The following is a 10,310-nucleotide window of genomic DNA, read 5'->3' on the forward strand; positions in this document are numbered from 1 at the left end:
AGGGATGCAAGATACTATCGGCATGGTATCGGTATCGGACAATATTAGCGATAAAGTTACATATCGGACATCGGCCATTCTATCAAAATAACAACGATATAAAAGGCTTCTATTTGAGTTAATTTTTAATTTAAGAAACTAATTATATCTACTAATGCACTACTACTTATGCGCTTTTCACTTGCCGCTTGTGAACAGGTTGAGTTTAGATTTGTGAAAATTTACTAATTTGCACTGTTCAAGTGTGATTGTGTTAAAGAGAGTAAATATGAATACATTTGGCATTAAACCTAATTCAAGTTGAAGTGTTGCATCATTTTCAGCCCCCTTTTTGGCATCTACATTTGGTAGCAGGCCAAATAATGTAGTATTTTAATTCCACAGTAGAGAAAGCTATTTAGTCTGTTAGTAGGTCTAGGGGAAAATATATATCGGTATTGGTATCGGTTATCGACCAAATAAGATTTGATATATCGGCATATTGGATATCAACCAAAAATTCAATATTGTGCATCCCTACTGGTTTCCACTTTATAATCCTTTCAAAATAAACTACTAGAGAACCATGCTGAGTCTCTTGAGTTGTTCCTTTTAAAAAAGGCCTCCTAACTCGAAAAGCGCCATTAGGAAACGACGAGCAACAAAAACTGCTCCATCTTAGTTTTGTTTGTCCACAGATCAGGTTGAGTTGAACCTGAGGGATGAGTACCGATCCTGGTGAGGCGGGGACATGTCATCTTTTTTTAGTTTAAGCTGTGATCGGAAAAAAACACTGAATGACGAAAACAGAATATTTATAAAACAGAGCAGACACGTCGGTGTCCGAGTCTGTTCCTGCGTTTCTTTCCTTCACAAACACGGCAGTAAACCAGGAACAGCTGCTGAAAGAACTGAGAAAAAGTGTCCACGGCTTTTTAGACGTGGCGCCCAATGGCGTCGTCAACAATGTGAGCCTAATTAACCGCGGTGCACTTGGTGTTCTGGGTCAGATTAGCAGAGGGAGTTGTAGCAAGTTTGAAACAAAAACGACTGATGTGACGTGAGCGCCTGAATAAGTCCTCCCTGGATCGCTGTGTGCAGGGGAACAAAACGTCTCCCGTTTAGTCTGGGAGACTGAACGCACCGTGTTTACTTGAAGTGCCAAGACTAAGTGGACAGGTAACAAGATGCCACAACAATGGGCTTTTTACGTCAGTGTTCCTTTGGCTTCCGGTGGATTCTTTGTACGGCTTTTCCATAAGGGAGTGACACACTGCTGAGATTTATTTGTGCCCCAGCAGTAATTTAATGAACCGAGCTGGATGGAGAGGCTGCTGCCAACAAGCCTCGGGTTTTAGTACGCGATTTGGTCCAACACATTATGTAGAAAATACTCGTGTAATGCCTTGTGCAAAATAATTATGCAAACACCAAAGCCAATAAACTTTGTCAGTTATTTAACTTGCATTAAGGGGAAGTGCAGGTGACTGATTAGTAATTTCTGAACTGTTGAATTTTTAAAATAAATCCAAGTGCATGACATGTAGACATGATCAATGCTGAACGGCAAAGGCAGAGTGTGCGTATGTCGGTCTGTTAGCAAAATATCACGAATCAGTTGTGCAGTAGATTTCCTCTGTTAGATGCCTTCTGGCTTCTGGGTCTTCTTTCTGTACACGTCACACTGGGAGGAGACCCCAGCAGAACCAGAACTCACTGGAGGAATTATGTATCGTCTCTGGCCTGGAAACTATAGAGCGCACCTGAATATAAGCCACGCACACAGACAAAAACAAACAGTTTTGTACACATATAAGCTACACTTGTGTATAAGCCACTGGTGTTCACATTGTAACATGAGATGTTTACCCTGAAATATGTTTTTAAACTTAATTAAATACGTACCGGTAACATGCACACATTTTTCTTTTCTTTTTTGGCTGCTCCATTCTTCAGGGTTCACCACAGCGAACTAAGTCACACGAAGACTTGGCAATTGTTTTTACGCCTGATGTCCTTCCTGATGCAACCACAGACCACGGAGCTACCACAGCCCTCTGTGTGGAGCAGAGAGCTGCTATCTAGGGCATCCGGGGGAGCAGATGGTGGGGGTTAAGGTCCTTGCTCAAGGGCCCAGAGTGGGGCAAATGAGGGTGGAGACAGGTGTGGATGCTTAACCAATCCCACCCACATTTTCGATGTTGTCGGTATTGGGAGTTGATCCAGCGATCTTCCGATCACAGGCCCACCTTCTCTAATCTCTGCCCCACCACTCCCCGGTAACATACACGCATACATACAGTATTTATTTATTTTTTCTTCTGAACAATATTTTTAACACAGCTGATAATAAAAACACAGTAACTTACCAGGAAAAGTCACTGATCGCTATGTTCATCTTCTTGCTGTGCACTAAAACCACTAAAGTCGTCGTCTTCAGTGTCGGAACTGAACAGCCCCAGAAAAACTTCATCACACACACAGGCCTGTCGCGATAATAAATCAATTAATCGCACAATGAATTAAAATTATCGACCTCATTTTCATTTACCAGCTTTATCGTTTCTTCGCGTCTCTCTCCTCTGAAGACACTGGATGACAAAAGTCTCAACTCCGGTGCTCTTCACTGAGCCCTCCCTTTCTCTTTTCGCTTTAAAATCTGTTTTTACCCGCCAAAATCGCGTTTTTGGATCGATTAAAGCAGCTAAAGCTGAGAAGCTACGCTAACAGGCCGACCTCGGGAATAAACCTTCGTCTTGTCGAGCTCCAAAATTCACGGTTGAAACTCGTGCCTTTTGTGTAAAAAGTTGTTTGTCTCTACAAAAAGAATCTGAGAACTTGTTTACTGATTAAAAAAAATTTTTTTTTTAAAGTTTGTATGAAAAATGCTACGCTAAAGAGCTCAAATCACAGAGCGTACGCCATGTCACCATGTCAACCCATGTCACGTCAAGGGTCCTCCCTCCCATTTTTCTTAGACACGCTGCTCAACTAGCCATCCTTTGGTCTAAACAGTCTTATACTGCCATCAGGTGGTCAAAAAAGGTATTACACTCCAAACGACATTTCTTTTAAAATTTGACAATTAATTATTGTTAAATTTCAAACAATATTATCGTTTATCGCAATAATTTCTGAAACAATCGTCCAGCAAAATTTGTTATCTTGACAGGCATGCACACACATCCTCATTCTCTTTAGTTGTCGAAAAAATACAGTAGCTTACCAGGAAGTCATTGATCGCTATCTTCATATTGCTCCTGCTGCAAGCTTGTCCTCGGCAGAGCAAAAGTTGCTCTGTACATGCAGGGGAGTTCCCCCTCCCATGTTCTGTGCATGGGGGGGGATTCCCCCATTCCATTCTCTCCTCTTCTCCCCGTTTCTTTGGTTCGACTGTGACCCGTTGGGTAATTTCGTTGGTCAGATTTTTTTTTTAAGTCTTTATTTATACTCACCCTCAAGAGAGACGTGTATTGAGCAGCTAAGTGAGCGCCCGGGTGTGATGAAACTGAATTTTTTGGCTCGTTAGCCCATTAAAAAAAACAAATCTATAAATTAACTGCATCATTGTTTAAGCCGCAGTGTTCAATGTCTGTGAAAAAAGTAGCAGCTTATAGACCGGAAAGTACGGTAATACTCATGGTTCAGGATTTCTTATTACGGTAATCAAGTGTCATAATTGACCACTTTTAGTAAGCAAAGTTCATGCTCAGTCATCCAGGTACCAAATCCAATAATGCTCAGTCAGGTCATCTGAAGAGTTTCTTTTTTTTTTTTTTGTAGAAACGTTTAGTAAAGTTTACTCGTATATTTAAAACTTCTGGAGGGGAAAATCGTTGTTTACCATCTAAAGTGTGATGATTTCTAATGAAAGTTTTGTTTGTGAACAGTGTCAGTAAAATATGAGTTGCATGAATTAATGTGGGAGAAGAATTCGTCTCACAACTCAGGAAGTTCAACCCTTAGGCCAAAAGGCCCTGTGGCCTTTTAACCCAAGGGCAGCAGGAGGGTTAAGATCTTAACCACCTCATTCATAAAGGGCATTCATTTCTGGTCTGAAGAACCTAAAATTTAACTTTAAAAAGCAAAATATCAACTCATTCTTTAAAGTGAACGTATTACTTTCTAGTCAAACGAGAAATTTTGATTAACTCGATTATTTAAAACAAAAAACAGGTTGTTTACAGACTGAGCAGCCGGCAGGAAACGGCTGCGAAGACACAAGGGTGTGTTTTGCAGCTTGTGTCTCTGTCTGCACTTTACAGCTGAGTAAACACACGTTTATTTAGAAAACTACACAAAAATCAATTTTGTCCTATTATGTAAATGGGACAAAAACAAAAGTGGAAAAATACTGGAACACCATGTATTTTCTTCAGTGTTGTGCTATCTTGTTCGTTAATGCTTTATAAAGAAAATGGAGATTGCAGCAGAAGTAAAAAGTTTCTTGGGGGGGCGTTTTTGTTCAAAGAGCCTAAACTAGAATTTTAAAATGTTACTGTGACACAAGTCGTCACGTTTTCCATTATATCGTTCCTGCTAAAGTTTTGTGCAGCAGAAATAATTTGGTTTTGCATTACCAAAAACTACGAGGTACTTATATCCCTAATAACCTTACGTTTTAAAGCATTTCTAATAGGTGAATTATTTAAAATTTTAACATTTGTATCCATTTGTGGCTACCGATTTTAGAGATTGTCACTTATATTTTGGAAAAAATGCAAATATCTCTCTGGAAATTATTTCAACACGCCATCAAGTGGTTTTATGTGACCCACAATGAGGTCCAAACCCAACGTTGGTAACCAAAACCTGTTACTCTTTTTAAAACTTTGAAGTATTTATATTTTCTACGCACTTCAACACCGGTAATTTTGTTGCAAAAGCAAAAACAGTGAGAAAAATCAGCTTTTAGGCTTTCAAAGCAGAAATGAACAGAAGTACAAATATTCTGCATATTTAATACTTGAGTATTTTAACAGTATTGGATATTTACTATAAGAAGTACGGTAATCAATTAAACCATGTTTGAAATATTTTTAAAAGCACACACCTGGTAGACAGTATTTTTAGCTAAAGTTTGTTATATCGTCAGAATCTTTTAAATAATCTAATCTAGTTAAAGTCCAAGTAGAATAAATACAATAAACTATTAAAAAGACACAATATTGTTCGGTGAACATGGATTTCTGTGACCAGGTTTTAGGGCTGAGAGGTTTTTATGTTTGGACACAAATCAAGCTAATGTTTAAAAGGTTTAATCATCTTCTGAGAATCATCTGTTCCTGGAAGTTGCTAAACATTACATTCCATGTGATAAAAATAATTTTTTTGTACACGCACATAACCCTGTCCGTTAAACTAAATTTACCTTTTTTGTTTCCAATTCAATTTATCTGTTCTTATCGCACCGTTTTCAGTGAGATCTGAAATAATCTTGCCATCTGTATTTTTACTCTAACTCAACCCCACCTAAAATCAAATCCACCATCTTCTCTAATTTATTGCAGTAAAGTCCCATTTTTACCAGCTTAAATCTACTTTTGTGACATTAGTGCATTTCCGTTCACGATCGGCTTCTTAGCTTCAGCTAAGTGTTCATAATCCTGCAGAGAGCACTCCCACAGTCGGGCTATATTTATATATTTTTATAAATATGGACGTTGTGTATAAATTTTCAACCTAAATCGTCATTATTTGTATTCAATTTACCATTTTCGTTTAGGTCGATTAAGTAAAAACAAAGTTTTCTCTTGTCAAGACCAACACTTTTTAGTGACGACGTTTGATTTAATAAAACTATGTATTCACCTCGAGGAAACCACAAGGAAGACGGCGCAGCATCACTTCATCTGTATCCACATATGGATGGAAAGGGGTGGTAAATTTCCAGCAATTTCCATGGGAAGTCAAGCAGGGGTCCATTGGAAATATTAAAAACTGGAACCTTTATGGGAATAAGCTGGAAATTAGGGGTCATTTAAACATTTATCATAACCGAACAACAACAAAACAGTATTTTGTTTGTACTTTTGTACAATAGTCAAATGGATGGAGAGGAAAAGACACCACATCACCAAAGTCTCAAGAGTATACCAATATTGGACATCAGTGTCTTTAAATTATGGGTGATTTAACCAAGTTTGGTCTGAATTGTTGCAAACAAATAAGAGGATGATGGGAAATGTATTAATTAGGGATGCATGATATTGGATTTTTAGCCGATATCTGATATGTTAAAACTTATTTGGCTGATACCAATATTTTTTCCCCTAGACCTACTTGCAGAGACTACATAACTTTCTCTGCTGTGGAATTAAAATACATTATTCTGCACGGTCTTTGTCAGTTTGTCCTGCTACCAAATGCAGATGCCAAAAAAGGGGCTGAAAATGATGCAACACTTCAACTTGGATTATGTTTAATGTCAAATTTATTCATGACATTTACTCTAACACAATGAGAACACTCGAAACAGTGCAAATTTGTACATTTTCACAAATTTAACCAGTTCACAAGCGACAAGTGAAAAGTGCATACGTAGTAGTGCATTAATAGATCTACTTGACAGTTTCTTAAATTAAAATTTAACTTAAAACGGAAGCCTTTCATGTCGGTGAGTTATTTTGATGGAATGGCCGATGTCCGATATTTAACTTTATCGCTAATATCGGCCGATACCAGTACCATGCCGATAATATCGTGCATCCCTAGTATTAATGCCACTAGAAGTAAAACTTTTTCAGTCATTGCTGCTGAATGTAATATTTATATGATCAGTCTGAACATCCCTGACCCCTAACAGGAAACGATGGGACCATCATCCACTAGATTTATCAGTTAAATGTTAAATGCTTTCAAAACTGAACTGCACTGAAGGGCTGAAGGTCATTTTAGGATTGGGGGTGGGGATCATCATATTTTGTTGGGGAAAAAAGATTACCAGAGATTAGATTAGGACTTAGAACTGGGGTTACTGCCAGAGGGAATGTCACAGTGCTTTACCTAGAATGACAAAACAAACCAATTTCAATCAGTGTAATTTCTAGATCTGCTTTCTTTGGAACAACAAATGCTGTTCCTTCGTTTATGTACATCACATTTCCGATCCTCCAACTGTTTCTCCTCTGTTTAAATGAATGTAGACTCATCGGGAGCCTAATGACCTTTGAAAAATGAAGGTTAACTCAATAGTGGAACACGAGGGACAAATCTGTGGGGCACAGAGGAAAGGAAATAAAGAGCTTAGGTGCTTCCGGTGAGGTGCAGGTACGCCTTCATTCTTGGAGAAAATAACTCGTTGCACTTGTTCTGAAGGTGCACACCCAGATGTGCACTGCGCTAGTTTCACACGTGACAGTACTGGAACAAACAGAAAGATGGCGAGCCCTGTGTGAAAAGGGTAAGGAGAGACGGCCAGGTAGAGTGGCCCGGCTTTACTGAGGGTAGTTGGAACCCGACGCCGTGACATTTAGTAACTGGATGTGAAGAGAACAGTTTTGTGGACGCAGCTGAAATTACAACGGAGGACTCTTCAGCTAATGGCAGTCGCTCTGGACGTTACTGTGGCTAAAGGGTTTGGACTGTGTCTTGACAGTTGTAGTGTAAGGACATTGCTTGTGTGCGTGTATGTGTTAGATGTAGTGTGTGGGTTATGTTGCATAATGGACCTCTTTATGTCAGATCTCCGGGTCAGTGAACTGAAGAAAAGCACGATCGGAGAGCTGGGACTGTAGATAATGTCCAGCCTGTAGTTGTGCTGACTCAGTTCTTTTATGGATGAAATCGTAGGTGTGTTTAGTCTCACATACCGGTACTATCGCCTTCAGGGCTCCTCTTTGTTTATGTTCAAGGGAGTTCCTAATAACTTTGTTTAGGGTCATTTTTCAGCTGCAGATGAAATTCAGAACCAGTTGGACCCCTCCCTGATGGCAATGCACCTTGGATATAAAGGTCACCGAGTGCGTTTGTATTTTTCAGTGCTGAGGACTCATTGTGCTGCTCTTTGGTGAGCAAACTGCCTTCTGGTACAGTCCAGAGCACCTGCACACAAGTTCTCCATTATTGAGTTCTTGGGCCTTGTTTCCAAATCAGAGTTTGGTCTGATCAGACCTCAGTGGATGATGGGTCTACAGGTTTCTGCCTCTTCTAAGCTGAGGACACCACTGGACCATTTTGGGGATTTCTAAAGGAAGTAAATCTAATGTTTCTTTTCCCTTTTCCTTGGTTGACCTGTTTATTAGATCCTCAAAATTTCCCATTGTTTCTCTGCGTTGGAGTCTTTGCCTGAGCCAGAATCTGGAATTTTGAGCACTCTTTAACTATGTTAGCATTTTTTCCTCTAATTCTGCTGCTTCAAGGTTTAGGACCGTTGCAGGTTTCACGTTTTCATTTTAAACTGTGAAATGATGAATTTGCAGTGAATGAAGGTTTACGGTACTCACCCTGGTTCCTGCAGCTGAAAGTCCCTCTAATGAAACAAAGGTTTTAGGTGGAGACATCCATCCATCCATCCATTATCTTTACCCGTTTATTCCATTTTGGGTCACGGGGGTCACTGGTGCCCATGTCCAGCAATCACTGTGCGAGGGGCGGGGTACACCCTGGACGGGTCGCAAGTCCATCACAGAGCCACATAGAGACAAACAAGACAAACAACCATTCACTCTCTCACTCACACCTAAGGACACAGTCACCAATCAGCCTAACATGCATGTTTTTGGTCTGTGGGAGGAAACCGGAGTAACCGGAGAAAACCCACGCATGCACGGAGAGAACATGCAAACTCCACCCAGAAGGCCCCTGGACTGGGGTTTGAACCAGGGACCTGTTCGCTGAGAGGCAGCAGCTCTACCAGTTGTGCCACCGTGCTGCCCAGGTGGAGACATGTCTGTTGATAATTCTGCTAGCCAGGGGTTCTTCGTTTTCACTGGTCAGATGGATGAGCGTGGAGGGGAATGCATGTAAAGCAATAAAGCTGAGCTCACCCATAACCATAGCTTCCACTTCATAACCCTTTCAAAATAAAACAGTGTCTGACATTCTGTTTTTTTTTTTTTTTTTTTATTTACTGGAGGGGTGTGAATGGTATCAAAACAAATTTGTAATTTGGGCGACATGGTGGCTCAGTTGGTAGAGTGGTGGCCTCTCGGCAAGAAAGTCACTGGTTCAAACCCTGGACTGCGACCTTTCTGGGTGGAGTTTGCATGTTCTCTCCGTGCATGCGTGGATTCTCTCCGTGTACTCCGGTTTCCTCCCACGGACTAAAAACATGTATATTAGGCTGATTGGTAACTCTAAATTGTCCGTAGGTGTGAGTGAGAGAGTGAATGGTTGTCTTGTTTGTCTTTGTGTCCCTGACTGGAGACATGTCCAGGGTGTCCCCCCCGCCTCTCGCACAGTGATTGCTGGAAATGGGCACCAGTGAATCCTCTGACCAGAAAAGGAAGAAGCGGTTAGAGATGATGGATGGGTGTGAACGGTAAATGCCGTAAAAAAACAACAACAAAAAAACTGTCAACTATAAAAGCACCCTAAATAGAAAAATCCCCATTAAGGATCGATTGTGTCACTACCTTTTTTATTCTTAAAAAAAAAGAGACTCAAACAACTAAGTTGATTTAGCTAGGCTAAATAACTAACTTATTTTTCAGCCTATAAGTCACTTTTTTTTTTTACATAATTTGCATGCCCTGCGACTTATCAGAGAGCCAGAGACATTTATCTGTCAAGCACACCACACGTGGTACATGAGGTGGGATGAAACTACGTACACAGGGTCCCAGTTACAACCAGCAAAAACACAAATTGTAAAGAAAAACATTAGTAAGAGCCGAGTCATGAACTAAGAGTATACTACATTCACTAAACTAAGAATACACTAAGCACCAACAGCACAAAAACAATGTGCCAAAACAACAGCAGCACGAACATGAGTCTGCGCGAGCAGATGAGGACCAACGAACTCGGCAACACGAAATAACCTTCATCGTGAGAGCAGGATAGTCAGCCGCACACATCAACACGCCATATACGCCCAAGTGACGTATTTATGGATTTTTCCACTTCATCAGACATTTTTGGGCTGATGCGACTTATAGGGCGGTGCGATGTGTACGGCGGAAAATACAGTAGTGCACTTTGCATGTTTAGAAATACCTGCCCTGGAAAGACCTCATCATGCCGCATAGTTCTTGCCTTGTTGCTGTTCTCTGCCACGGTGTTTGATTTTTTTTGACACAGAACCATCCATCGCCTCACCTTGGTAGCAGCCTTTGGGTTCAACTTTGGGTTCAACACTTTTTTTTTTACCTCCTTTAACTATTTTTTTA

The sequence above is a fragment of the Nematolebias whitei genome, chromosome 22, assembly GCF_014905685.2.
Source record: "Nematolebias whitei isolate Nwh7 chromosome 22, NemWhi1, whole genome shotgun sequence".
NCBI classification, from domain to species: domain Eukaryota; kingdom Metazoa; phylum Chordata; class Actinopteri; order Cyprinodontiformes; family Rivulidae; genus Nematolebias; species Nematolebias whitei.